Here is a 13,119-nt window from a genome sequence, read left to right as displayed (position 1 = left end):
CTTTATTCACCTCTTGGACCTGATCATTTGCTCCACTTAGGACTAAATCAAGAATGGTCTCTTTTCTTGTGGGTTCCAGGACTAGCTGCTCCAAGAAGTAGTCTTTTAAGGTGTCAAGAAACTTTATCTCTGCATCCCTTCCTGAGGTGACATGTACCCAGTCAATATGGGGATAGTTGAAATCCCTCCCATTATTATTGAATTTTTTATTTTAATAGCCTCTCTAATCTCCCTGAGCATTTCACAGTCACTGTCACCATCCTGGTCAAGTGGTCTGTATCCCTATACTATACTATACTATACTATAGTATAATACTATATCCCTACTGCTATTTTCTTATTACTAGAGCATGGAATTACTATCCATAGAGTTTCTATGGTACAGTTTGGTTCATTTAAGATTTTTACTTCATTTGATTCTACACTTTCTTTCACATATAGTGCCACTCCCCCACCAGCACAACCTGTTCCGTCCTTCCAATATATTTTGTATCCTGGTATTACTGTGTCCCACTGATTATCCTCATTCCACCAACTTTCTGTGATGCCTATTATATCAATAGCCTCATTTAATATGAGGCACTCTAGTTCACCCATCTTATTATTTAGACTTCTAGCATTGGTATATAAGCACTTTAAAAACTTGCACTTTTTAGCTGCCTGCCATTACATGATGTCATTGAATGGGACTTTTTTTTTAATTTGATTGAAAGATTCTGTCTTTCTACCTCTATGTTTTTATACCATTGCCAGCACCATATATTGCAGCTAATATATGTGAGCTCATACAATCAGAACATACAAATTATGCCATAAAAAAATGACTCTACCCCGGCAGCAAATACAGCTGGCTAATCAGGAAGGGTTTCCGCAGTCAGTAATGAAGCAGCTAAGGAAGAACAAGTATCTATGGTTTTAAATATCTGAGTATATTATGTTCTACATCCCCCTGTTCTGTTTGGAAATGGCTATTAGTTTTTTCATTAATCTTGATAATGAAATTTACAATTGTGGATCAACAATAAGAATACTATGTATATGGTTTATAAGAGTAATAATATACATTTTTAACTGGTCAAATAAAACTGAACTACAAAAGTTAAGGAGCCTCTGCACTATATTTGAACTGCTTATTATCTAATCAGGATTGATACCACACAGAATGGTGCAGTCTCCTTCATCACTCATCTTCACGAGTGTGGAAGCCTGTAACAGGGTCCTGGCCAGGAGGTCCTAGCCCAGGCCCCAGTTAGTCCAGCTCCAATTAAGTAGTATTAGCCAGGGGACTATATAAGGCTGCGGAATTTATTAGCCAGGGGACTATATAAGGCTGGCAGGAAGAAAGTGTGTGTGTGGGGCGGGGGGGGGGGAGGGGGAATGGAAGAGGAAGGAAAGGGAGGAGCCAAAGGCTGTGTATCCCTGCTGGCTCTCCAAGGTTGCTGGTTTGGAGCACACTGTAAATAGAAGGTGGTGGGAGCTGACACTGAAAATAAAAAGCACTGGTGACTGCACTCAGAAGGGGTCTCTGGCTGATCTGTTGCGAGGGCAAGCGAGGGCCTCATTACAAAGCCTCTAAATGCAATGCAGCTGCCATAATTCTGAACATGACGGAGGTAGCAGGGAATCTTAACATGGTCTATGAGCCATTAAGTAACGTTCCACAGCAGCATGATGAGGTCTCTTGAAGGTGGACCAGGGTGCAGATTTGACTAGTAGGCCGGAAACTAAATGGATATACTGCCCCAAACTCAACAAATTAGTAGGTACAACAGCTGTGAAGCAGTTCAGGAAGATATTCAGTGGTGCTCCATTACATGAGGGAGGATACTTTGCCCCCTCTAAGTATCAGTGGAGGTCCCCTGCACCAAAGCCCTTCAAATCTGGAATTACCAGAGAATCATAGAAATGTATGGATGGAAGGGACCTCAAGATATCATCTAGTTCAGCCTTTCCCCCCAGCCCCATTTTGAGGCAGGACCAAGTAAACCTAGACCATTCTCTGACAAGTGTCTATCTAACCTGTTCTTAGAAACCGCCAATGACAGAGATTTCACAACCTCCCTTTGAAGCCTGTTCAATCTCTAATTTGATCTCATGTTTCTTAAAGTATGGTGCCCAAACCTCGACACAGCACATAAGCTGAGGCTTCTCCAATGCCAAGAAGAATGGGACAATTACCTCCCGGGTCTTATATATGACAATCCTTTTAGACCCTATACCCTACATCACAACTGCATCACATGGTTGACACATATTCAATTTGTAATCCACTCTAACTCCCACATCCTTTTCTGCAGTTGTATTGTCCAGCCAGTTATTCACCATTTTGTAGGTGTGCATTTGATTTTTGCTTCCTACATGTAGCACTTTGCACTTTTCATTACTAAACTTTATCTTGTTGATTTCAGACAAAGTTTCCAATTTGTCAAGGTCATTTTGAATTCTAATCCTGTTCTCCAAAGTGCTTGCAATTCCTTCCTTGTCAAAAGACCCAGAATTGCATAGTTATGCTCTGATCGGCAATGAATTCCAGTGTGATCAGGGTGATTCTATTAAAACATAGATTTTCTGGCAGTTACAACCACAGTCTTAGCCTTTTTAAACAGATGTATTTTTAACAAACATTCCTCTACTCTAATTTTACTCATTACTTTTTTGTAGCAGGTAGATGTCGCTTCCCTACCACTCAAAACTGCTTTATAATCTGTCCAGCTCTGTATCTCAAGCATTCTAACGCTCCCAATTCCTCAGTATGAAGGCATCATTGCTAGACCTGGATACTGTATTTTGACCTCTGGAATAAGTTACTATCTAGTTGAAGATGCCAGTTATCTTAACTTTAAGAAATGCCTAGGCAATATATCTTACAGCACCTGTTTCTCTAGAAACTCATCATGTTACCAGCTTTGCCCGTTACTTTGGGGTATGTTTATTTATTAGGGTTACTCTTTTTGGGGGGAGGGGTCTGTACTCCTATCAATGTACTGCTTGTGTCACTTGTGTTCTCATATGGAGCTCTACTTCTCCCTGCTGCAAGTTCCCTCCCAATGGAACTATCCTGCAGGACCTAGGTTCCCCAGGACTGGGTTCTTCCAGCCCCAGAAGCAGACGAACACACACACACTCTAACAGAGCACATCTGAGAGGATCGGGTTAATCAGCACTCCCAAGCTGACCCATTATATGTCCCTGGACTCAGTAGGCTGGGTCGAGCAGCACTTCCAAGCTGTCACCCTCTTATGCCATGGGCACTGCACCGGAATAGAGCATGCCTGAGCAGACTGGGTCGAGCAGCACTTCGAAGCTGCCACCCGCATATGTCCCTGGACTCAGCATGTCTCTATCCCCACGTTCGCGTTACTACTAGAACAAGTGTAACCCAATTGAAGAGCAAACCCCACATGACTTTGGGGCCCTGCAGGGATCTTTTAGCTTAGGTACGAGAAGCGTTGCTGCAGACCTAATGAGGAAACCAAAAAAACACCCATGGGGGTAGGGGAGGGAAGAGAGAGAGAGGGAGAGAAGCAACCAGCTTAATCGTGAAAGTTATTTATTGCCAAATAATAACCATAGGGGAACCAAACAAACAAAACAGTTATAATATTAAATTTAACTTAAATTGGATTATAAAAGGCAGGTTTACAAAACTGTAACTGCTCACACAAGTCAGGATCAGAAGTATACTGAGAGAGAGAGAGAGAGAGAGAGAGAGAGCTGGGTTCTCATCACTCCACGAAGCTTAAATTAATCGGGGATCCCAGGTGGTGGTGGAAGCTGAGGGTCCAGAGTGCTGGAGTCAGGCAGAGCCCCCAGCACCATCAGTCAGGAGAAGATGAAGTCCCAATGGAACCGATATGGATTTTGGATCCAGGCATCAGAACACTTACTTGAGCATAGGTAGGGGTTTTTGTAGAGAAACAACAATGGTTCAAGGGAGAACACTAGGTTTGTTTATGTGTAAACAAGGGAGAATACGAAAGTTGTTTTGTTCAATCTAGACATGGGAACTGATCATTTCTGGCTTTGGGCGGTGTTCCTTGGAGGGAACTCGCAATGCAATTAGGAAGGTTCACTATTCTGGATACAAATAAAGGATTAATTACTAGAATTGGTCTGATACCTACTGAGCTGGGTGTGTGCAGGTGTGGGTTCATTAACATCTGGAGTAGAGATCCCCCATCATGCAGTGCTTCCCTGCTTTTCTGGTCCCAGAGTTCCGTGCAGTTCTTGCCTTGGAATCTCTGTTCTCCATTCTGTTTGCTAATGGAGATGCCTCCTTGTCCCATCTTCGATGCAAATGAGGCTAGGGGAGTTTCCTTAATTCTGTCATCCTTATCCCAAGGGTTTAGGTGTGTCTCCCACTGCCTTTTCATTGCTTTTTGTAAATCTTTCTTCTGATGCAGATTGGTTCAAGCAGAGGCCGGAAGGGGGGTCTTTCATGAGTCAGACAGGCTAGGTACTGCGCCCTGGTTCCCCAAGAACACAGAGCTGCTAGGTAACAACCATGATGCTGCCATTAACTCAGGAGAACTTCTGTGTCTGATTCACTGTCAAGTAGCTGAGAAATACTTTGTCTCCTGCATTCAGACTCAAGGAGGCAAAACTCTTTGCATTTATAATGTCATTCTTCTAAACGTGAGGATGGACTTAGTCCCCGAAAAAGGCAACAGTCAAGGATGTCTGTGCACTGTCTGAATGAGCATTATGCAGCTGATTCCAAGGGAGAGGTGATAATCCACTCTGAATTGGGTGCAGCATCCGCAGTTGCACAGCCTGTGCAGATTAAAGAGTATCTTTGGGGAGCTGCCAAAAAGGCTGTTTTCTTCTAGATAAAGCCTTTAGCATAGGGAAGTTACTTATGACGTTCTGAAAGTACATCACACAGTAGAATGCTCTACAGTAGTATTCTCTGAAGCCATAGAACAGCCACCTAAAATTGTGCAGTTACAAAATAGTTTTTAGGGACATAAATCACTCGCCCGTATATTATGAGACAGCTCTCATCATAGAGAACATGACACTTTTGTCAAAACTCTCCAGAGGAAAAATAGCTCTTCCCTGGAAAACTGGACATTTCATTTTAAATCTGGAAGAAATCCTAGTTACTATGTAAACAAATACTGTATCTCAAACCCCACTGGGCTGAGCTTGTTGTGCAAGAAGTCCGAAAAATTGTTTGCTTATTATGACTTAAAAAGTCTTGACCAAAGAGCAAAGGGTAGTTTATAACAATGAGATCACATCTCTCTCACTATAACTATTCTTTCTTTGTACACCAATTAAAAAGGACTCATTTTAAAGTCTGTTTTATCTTCCATTGGTTCTTTCAAAACAAAAAACAAAAAAGCAATGACTAAGAAATAAAATCCAAGGAGCAACAAATTTTGTCTGATTTTTCTCTTTGCAGGATTAGAAGCAGCAGATTTAGCTATTCAAATAAAGTTTAAGAAGAGCAAGAAATGAGTGAAATAATTAAATGTAGTAATCCAAATATCTGAAAAGCAATCATTTTCTGAAACATTAGAGGCCAAATTGTGGCCTGGTTAGCAAGGCAGTGCAAGAATATAATGAGGCAGAAAACTACCCCTCAGAAGACAGTTCTGGCTACTTCCATCCTGGATTGCATTGTGGAGGGAATGTAGGCTCCAGATAGCTGCTACATCCCATCCTTGTACAGGTGGTAGGAGGAGATAGCATGGAGACTGGGTGAAGCCTTGGTAATAACACGCCATACCTAAATCAGGGCTCCAGTACAGTAAATCTGTGATCCTTGAACCAGAGAGAAAGTAAACAGCACACAATACAGTTTCGCTATAAACCTGTGCCCAATATTTGTGTGATTCTGCAAGAATTCCCACATGGGTGGGCCCCTGTGCCTTTGTGGAGCCCAAATGACTTCAGTAGCTTTCCATACAGGTGCAGGCATCTACCCATGTGGAGCACCCGGCAGCACCAAGTTAAGTGAATCTTTATAAGTTAAAGAGATGAACTTGCTGGGTGAGGAAAACAGTTTATTACTTTATAAAATGATAGGAAGATGGGTTAGGGCTTTGAAGAGGGAATTTTGGAGGGGAGACTTATTTGGGCAAAGAAAACATTGCTATCATAGCAATTCCAACACCTTTAAAATTAATAGGCTATTTACAGTTGGGGTATAGAAAAACACATAATAGGTAAGGAAAATACTAGCATTAGATGACTTCAAGTAATGGGTTGAGACTACAATCTATAGGCAAAATTCACTAACAGAAATACTAACGTCCTTTGTATGAATTTCCTATTTTGCAGTCATTGTAATCTATAATCCTTACACAAAACTGGGAATCAGGATAACAAGTTATTACCTAATTCTCACCGTCGAATCTCTGTTTTCTTATTTGATTGACTACAACATGAAAAACTCCCACTGACTTCTGTGGGCTTTGGATCAGGCCCATAATGTATTATCAAAGAGAAAGATTCCAGATTCCACAAGTTCTGAACACAGCACAGAAATTTACTATGGGTTTTTATTCTTGTATTTAATTAGCATCTCTTCAATTGCATTAGTTTCATGTCCCAGCTGATAAAATATATTTGCAGATAAAAAACTATTTGGTTTCCCTTAAATGAGTTCCCTAAAGCCTGAAGATTACAATGAGATGGTCAAATTTTGGGAAAAAATATACCCACAAATATTTTCTTCAACATTAAAGAGAAAATAAATATAAAGATGGACATAGAACATAATCTATGTTGAGAAAACGTAGAGGTATAGAGTTAAGTACTCAAAAGTCATGATGAACCAAAATTAAGGCTGCATAGATAGCCTTCTACTCTCCCCTTATATTTATGCATTATGATACAATCTAATTTACATTTTTTTTGACAACCTTAGATGTTCTTTGACCTTTCCCTCTCTCTCTCCTCCCTCCCCCGCAACTAACTTTGTTGTTGTAACATCCACTATAATTTCATTGTGTTTTTACACACATTTGCTTTTAAACTAATTTAGTAAGCAGCCACGTCAATCCATTTATAGCCTAATTTTCTGAGGTATTGAGCTCCTGCAGCTCCCATTTACTTTATCTAGATTTGTGGGTGCTCAGCACTTCCACAAATCAAACCCTAGTTGTCTTATATTAGGCCACCCAAAAAATCAGAGGCCATTTTTGAAAATATGGACTATGACCCCTTTTATTTAGAACTATAGTACATGCAATGTAGGAATCCTTTGGCCTATCAATGAAATGCAGCCTTCTCTATGGTCGAATACAGAAAATGTTTAACAGCAACACCCACAATAGTTAACCACCCAAAGTGCAGGATAAAATATTTAGGTTGCTGGGTTGGTATGAAGAAGTGAATTACCAAAAAAGGGAATTTGGGCTTGATGTTTTGACTAAAACCCCTACTCTTTTAAAAGTGACATGAAACTTTTAATCATCGCAAGCTGTCAGGCTTCTATTTTTTTTTTAAGTTTCATACAAGAAGAGCACCTCCACCCATAATACCATGCTAAGGTCCTGCTTCAGTATTGACTCAGAGAAAAGAGTGCCACATATTTCATCACGAACACCAAGAGTTCCTGAGAAGTCTGTTCAAATGCAGACCCTCTTCACTGTCCAGCTTGTGAGATCAGATGCAATCATAGTCTGGCAGGAGATAATGCAGTAAGTGTGTGTGGGGGGAAGGGAGTCAGGGACATGAGGAGATACATGATCACTGTTTTTAAATATGTAAAAAGTTATTATAAAGAGGACAGTAAAGAGGACAGTTGTTCTCCATGGCCACAGAGCATAGGCTAGAAGTAATTGGCTTAGTTTGCAACAAGAGAAATTCAGGTTAGATATTAAGAAAAGCTTTATAATTATAAGGATAGTTAAGCACTGGAACAGGTTACCTAGGTAGGCTGTGGAATCCCTGCCATCAGTGGTTTTTAAAAACAGGGTAGACAAACACCTGCCAGAGATGGTCTTGACTCAATGTGGGAAGATGGACTGGCTGGTCTCCCTTCCAGCCCAACATTTCTGTGACTTTTTCCGATGGATTTTTCTAAATCACTTTGTCACCACTGTTTCAAAAAGGTCACTACATAGTGATACTCTATGTGGTATTTTGTTATAATCATGTAAATAACTTGTGTCACTTACAGAGTACCTGGCTGTTAAGCAAACACAAAACCCCTCCCACAAAAGACTCATTCAAGTTTTGTACAATATCAATCACTTCTACAGAACACACTGTATAGAATTCCACCTACGATAACTTCAACCAATTTATGGTTCTCAGAGTCATTCTTGTTTCAGAAAGTTTGTATGTTTACAACACCTTACAATAATACCCCAGCCATAGAAGAGTTTCTGATGTCAAGGGATCCATTATATTTTTGGGTGCAAGTTCAATGACAACAGCTGTTCCAAATTTAATAAAGGTGGTACTCAAGGGACAGACATTTCCTTGATTTATTTATGGGAGCTTATACAAAATGTTCAATATGTACCAAAATATACATTGTTCAGAAACGTTCATGCCTGACAGTGAAACTCCCAAGGTTTGATTCATAATGACTATTTCATGAGGACTTACAGGAAATAGAACTGTTTGTTTTAACTGCATATAGCAAAAGGTTAGAACAGAAAGATTTATGTTCCCCCAGCTACAGTGAATGTTTTGGATTGGATGGTCATGGTTACCATGTACATAGCATAAACACAGGAACAATATTTCTACAACTTTACTCAGATTTTCAGATAACATAAGAACTTGTATCATCAAGTACATAGGGCCTGATTTTTTTTTTTAATTTTCATCTAATGTGTCAACATTTATGTATACCCCATATCCCAGTTTAGTTGGAAGGGTATTTATTTGTTTTGTTTTTATTATAGTTCCCCACTAAGAGGAAATAAGAACAAACAATAAGAATACAAGGATTCGTTTTTAAGTGGTTTCTAGCTGGACCTTTAAAATCAAAGCAGTGAATTTCCTCAGGATAGTGTGATACAGCATGGCCAGAGGGCAGCAGGAGAGTGTTAGAAGGGAGCCTTATTCCCTGTGGAGGGAAGAAAGTTTGCTATAAATTAATTAAAGCACCTGAAGCCAATCACATGATAAAAACCCCCCTGCTTCAATCAGACAGGAGGAGGAGTTGAAGCAGAGTGGATTGGTGTTTGAGCAGACAGCAGTTTGGAAGAGTTGAAACAGATTGGATTGGTGTTGGAGCAGAGAGCAGTTTGGAGGGAAGCAGAGGAGAGCTTGGAGAAGTGCTGTGGTGGGCTAAGAAGACCAAGACCCTGGGTAAAGGGACACCTGGTTTGTGCAGAGGGAGGGCAGGAAGACCCACAAGCTGAAGGGCAGGAGAGGGAAGTAGCCCAGGGGAAGGAACTGCTAGTTCTAGTGGTTTACCGCTATCCCTAGGACCCTGGGCTGGGAACCGGAATAGAGGGCGGGCCCGGGTCCCTCCCTCTCCACTCCCGTCCTCTAGGACACTAATGGGGCAGTGAATACTCCAGTTCAGGGGCAAGAAACGGTGCCCTGAACCCCCACCCAAGAAAAGAAAGCGTGAGACCCATCATAGTAGTGCCGGCAATTTGCCACAGGTGGTGTTAGTGGGATCTACACACTGGGGACTTAAAACAGGGTTAGCTGAAACCCACCCATCCCTAAGATGGCCCTAATACAAGTCACCGCAGCCCAGCAGGAGGCTACCCGGGTCCAAACAACCGCCCAACAGGAGGCAACTCAGATGCAGCAAGAGACTAATCGTCTGTTGATGAGTCAGGCTGCCCAGGACCGAACCCTGCTACAAGAGCTGGTGAACCAGATGAAGGCCCTTATGGAGCTGAACCGCAACTGCAAAGGGACCTGGACCATACGGGCCAGCCACTGCCTACAGAAAATGACATGGGAGGATGATGTGGAGGCATACCTCCTGGCTTTTGAAAGAGCAGCCCTGCGGGAGGCCTGGCCCCAAGATCAGTGGTCTGGTATCCTCGCCCCGTTCCTGTGTGGGGAGGCCCAGAAGGTCTACTACGATATGGCCATGGAAACTGTGGCAGATTACCCCCAGCTGAAGGCAGAGATCCTGGCCGGAGCCAGAGTAACGACGGCGTTGCGAGCCCAGAGGTTCCATGAGTGGCAGTATACAGAGGACTAGACACCCCAATCGCAATTGTTTGACCTGATCCACCTGAGAGAAATGGCTGCACCCTGAGGCCCTCAGCTCTGAGAAGATGATGGAGCTCCTGGTACTGGACCGGTATATGAGGGGGCTACCACCAGGCCTCCAGGCTTGGGTTGGCTAGAATGACCCCTTCACCTATGATGAGTTTGTCTCCCTCGTGGAAAAACAGCTGGCAGCCCGCGAACTGTTCCAGACCCCAGGGGGCGAGACACGCCAAACCAGGAAGCCAGTCCCAAACCCAAGGCCCCGGCCTGTCAAGAACTCCAGGAGAATCATAACTGGGAGGAAAGACACTGAGGAATGGCCTGAGGCCAAGAAGCAAACTGGGGGTTTGGGAAGAGAGGACTCGGGGGGGGGGGCCGGCCAAATAGCCCCAGGTAGAGGGTGGCAACTGGAATAAGGGGGCGGTGTTACTAGTGTGGGGAATTGGGGCATATAGCAGCCCAATGCCCCAACAGGGAAGAGCCTATGCAATGTAATCTGGGGGATCATGGGGAGCAATGTGGCCTAATCGGCCTGGTAGGGGTCGCAAAGACCTCGCATGGGTATACAAGATCAGTAAAAATGAATGGTATTGAAACCATGGCATTAATAGATTCTGGGACTGCTGTCACTCTGGTCTCGGGGAAGTTGGTGGGGCAAGACCAACTAATCCGGGCCAAAAACACAGGGGTAACGTGCGTTCATGGCACCATAAATTTCTACCCCACAATCCCGGTATGGATTGAGATCCAGGGGAATACTACCAGGGTGACTGCAGGGGTGGTCCCCAGGCTCCCCTACCCTGTCTTAATTGGTAGGGACTTCCCCAGGTTTGAGAGCTTACTCCCCCAAGTAGAGCCAGGGGAGGGTAGCAACCCCGGGTTGAGACGGAGGCACCTACAGATAGCCTCACCCCAATGTTTGCCGAATTTGCCCCAGAGTTATTCTCATCCCCCAGAAAACCCCGAAAGTCTAGGCGGGAAAGGAGGGCAGATAAAAGATTGGGGACCAGGATTTTAGCAGAGAACCAGAAAACCGCCCTTGTTGGTAGGCGAACCTGTTCAGGACGCCAGGAGATAATTCAGGCCAGTGAGGACTCGGAGGCGGTTCCTAGCCCAAGTAGGGGCAACCCAGGGGGCAGAGTAGAAACAGGCCCCCTGGAATTAGATCAGATTGGTACTGCACGTGAGAATTTCGGGCAGGACCAAGCCAATGACCTATATGCGAATGTAAGGGAGGAGGTAGTGGAAGTAAATGGCTTACCCGTGGAAAGAAAGACTAAAGACCCCAGGCCATATTATGTACTCAAACGCGATCTGTTGTAAAGGATAGCGCAAATACGAGGGAAAGAAGTAGAGCAACTCTTAGTCCCGCGGAAACACACAAGGGCAGTACCAGAGTTAGCTCACAGTCATCTATTTGGGGGACATCTAGGAGTACACAAGACACTGGATAGAGTCCTAAGAAGGTTTTATTGGCCAGGAATACGAGCAGAGGTTCAGTGCTATTGTGCCTCCTGCCCTGAATGCCAGTTGCATAGCCCCTGACCTCAGTTGCGGACCCCATTAGTACCTTTGCCTATTATTGAAGTCCCTTTCAAGAGGATAGCCATGGACACAGTGGGCCCACTGGAAAGATCGGCATGGGGCCACCAAAACTACGTGACTACACCACGCGGTATCCAGAAGCCATTCCTTTAAGAAACCCCACAGCCAAGGCAATAGCAAAAGAACTACTCCAGGTTTTTGCCAGAGTGGGCATCCCTAAGGAGATCCTGACAGACCAAGGAACCCCTTTCATGTCAAAATTAATGAAAGACTTATGTACCCTACTCCACATCCAGGCCATACGGACTTCAATCTACCATCCACAAACAGATGGACTGGTCGACCGGTTTAACCATACCCTTAAAAGTATGATCCGGAAGGTGGTAGCTCAGGATGGAAAAGACTGGGATACCCTTCTACCATATCTAATGTTTGCTATACAGGAAGTTCCCCAGGCGTCCACTGGTTTCTCTCCCTTTGAACTACTATACGCAGAATATTACTATTATTACTGGTTTCTCTCCCTTTGAACTACTATACCACCCACGCAGAATATTAGATATTGCCAAGAAAGATTGGGAAGAACAACCCAACCCAGGAAAGAATGTCATTGAGCACGTGACACAGATGAGAGATCAAATAACTCGAGTAACTCCTATAGTACAAGAACACTTGGAAAAACACAAGAGGCCCAGCAGACATATTACAACCGTTGGGCAAAAGTACGGAGATTTCAGACGGGGGAACGGGTGATGGTGCTAGTGCCGACAGCAGAAACCAAACACCTAGCCAGCTGGCATGGATCATATGAGATAGTGGAAGCCATTGCGGAGGTGGACTATAAGGTCAGACAACCAGACTGCCGAGCAGAGCAAATCTACCACATCAACTTACTGAAGCCCTGGCGTGACCAAGAGATGTGCCTGGTCATTCGGGGAGCTCCACCCCAGACAGACGGCCCACAGGGGCAGGTGACGATATCTCCTGAGTTAACTCCAGAACAACGAACAGAGGTCATTGATATGATCCAATGGAACCAGGACATGTTCTGTACACAGCCGGGCCATACGACACTGGTCCAACATCATATTGTCACCAGGCCCGGAGTAAAGGTGACGATAAGACCGTACCAGATACCGGAAGCTAAAAGGGAAGAAATTAGGACAGAAGTGAAGAAGATGCTGGAACTCGGAGTTATTGAAGAATCCCACAGCCAGTGGTCCAGCCCTATCGTCCTAGTCTCCAAGCCTGATGGCACCCTGAGGTTTTGCAATGACTTCCGGAAGTTGAATGAAGTATCTCAATTCGATGCCTATCCGATACCACGCATTGGCGAGCTAGTTGATCAGTTAGGCAAGGCCCGATACCTAACCACCCTGGACCTGACCAAAGGATATTGGCAAATTCCCCTGGCCGAGAATGCCA

General features: G+C 43.9%; 1 protein-coding gene across 3 annotated transcripts in view; it reads right to left on the bottom strand.

Moving 5' to 3' along the window:
* Nucleotides 1-13,119, bottom strand: part of XRCC4 (X-ray repair cross complementing 4) — a 284,419-nt gene that overhangs the window by 162,869 nt on the left and 108,431 nt on the right. The window lies entirely within an intron of this gene.

This window comes from Natator depressus, chromosome 5, assembly GCF_965152275.1.
Source record: "Natator depressus isolate rNatDep1 chromosome 5, rNatDep2.hap1, whole genome shotgun sequence".
Lineage (NCBI taxonomy): Eukaryota > Metazoa > Chordata > Testudines > Cheloniidae > Natator > Natator depressus.
Note: the sequence above shows the minus strand (reverse complement) of the source record. Positions and strands in the feature narration are given on the sequence as shown.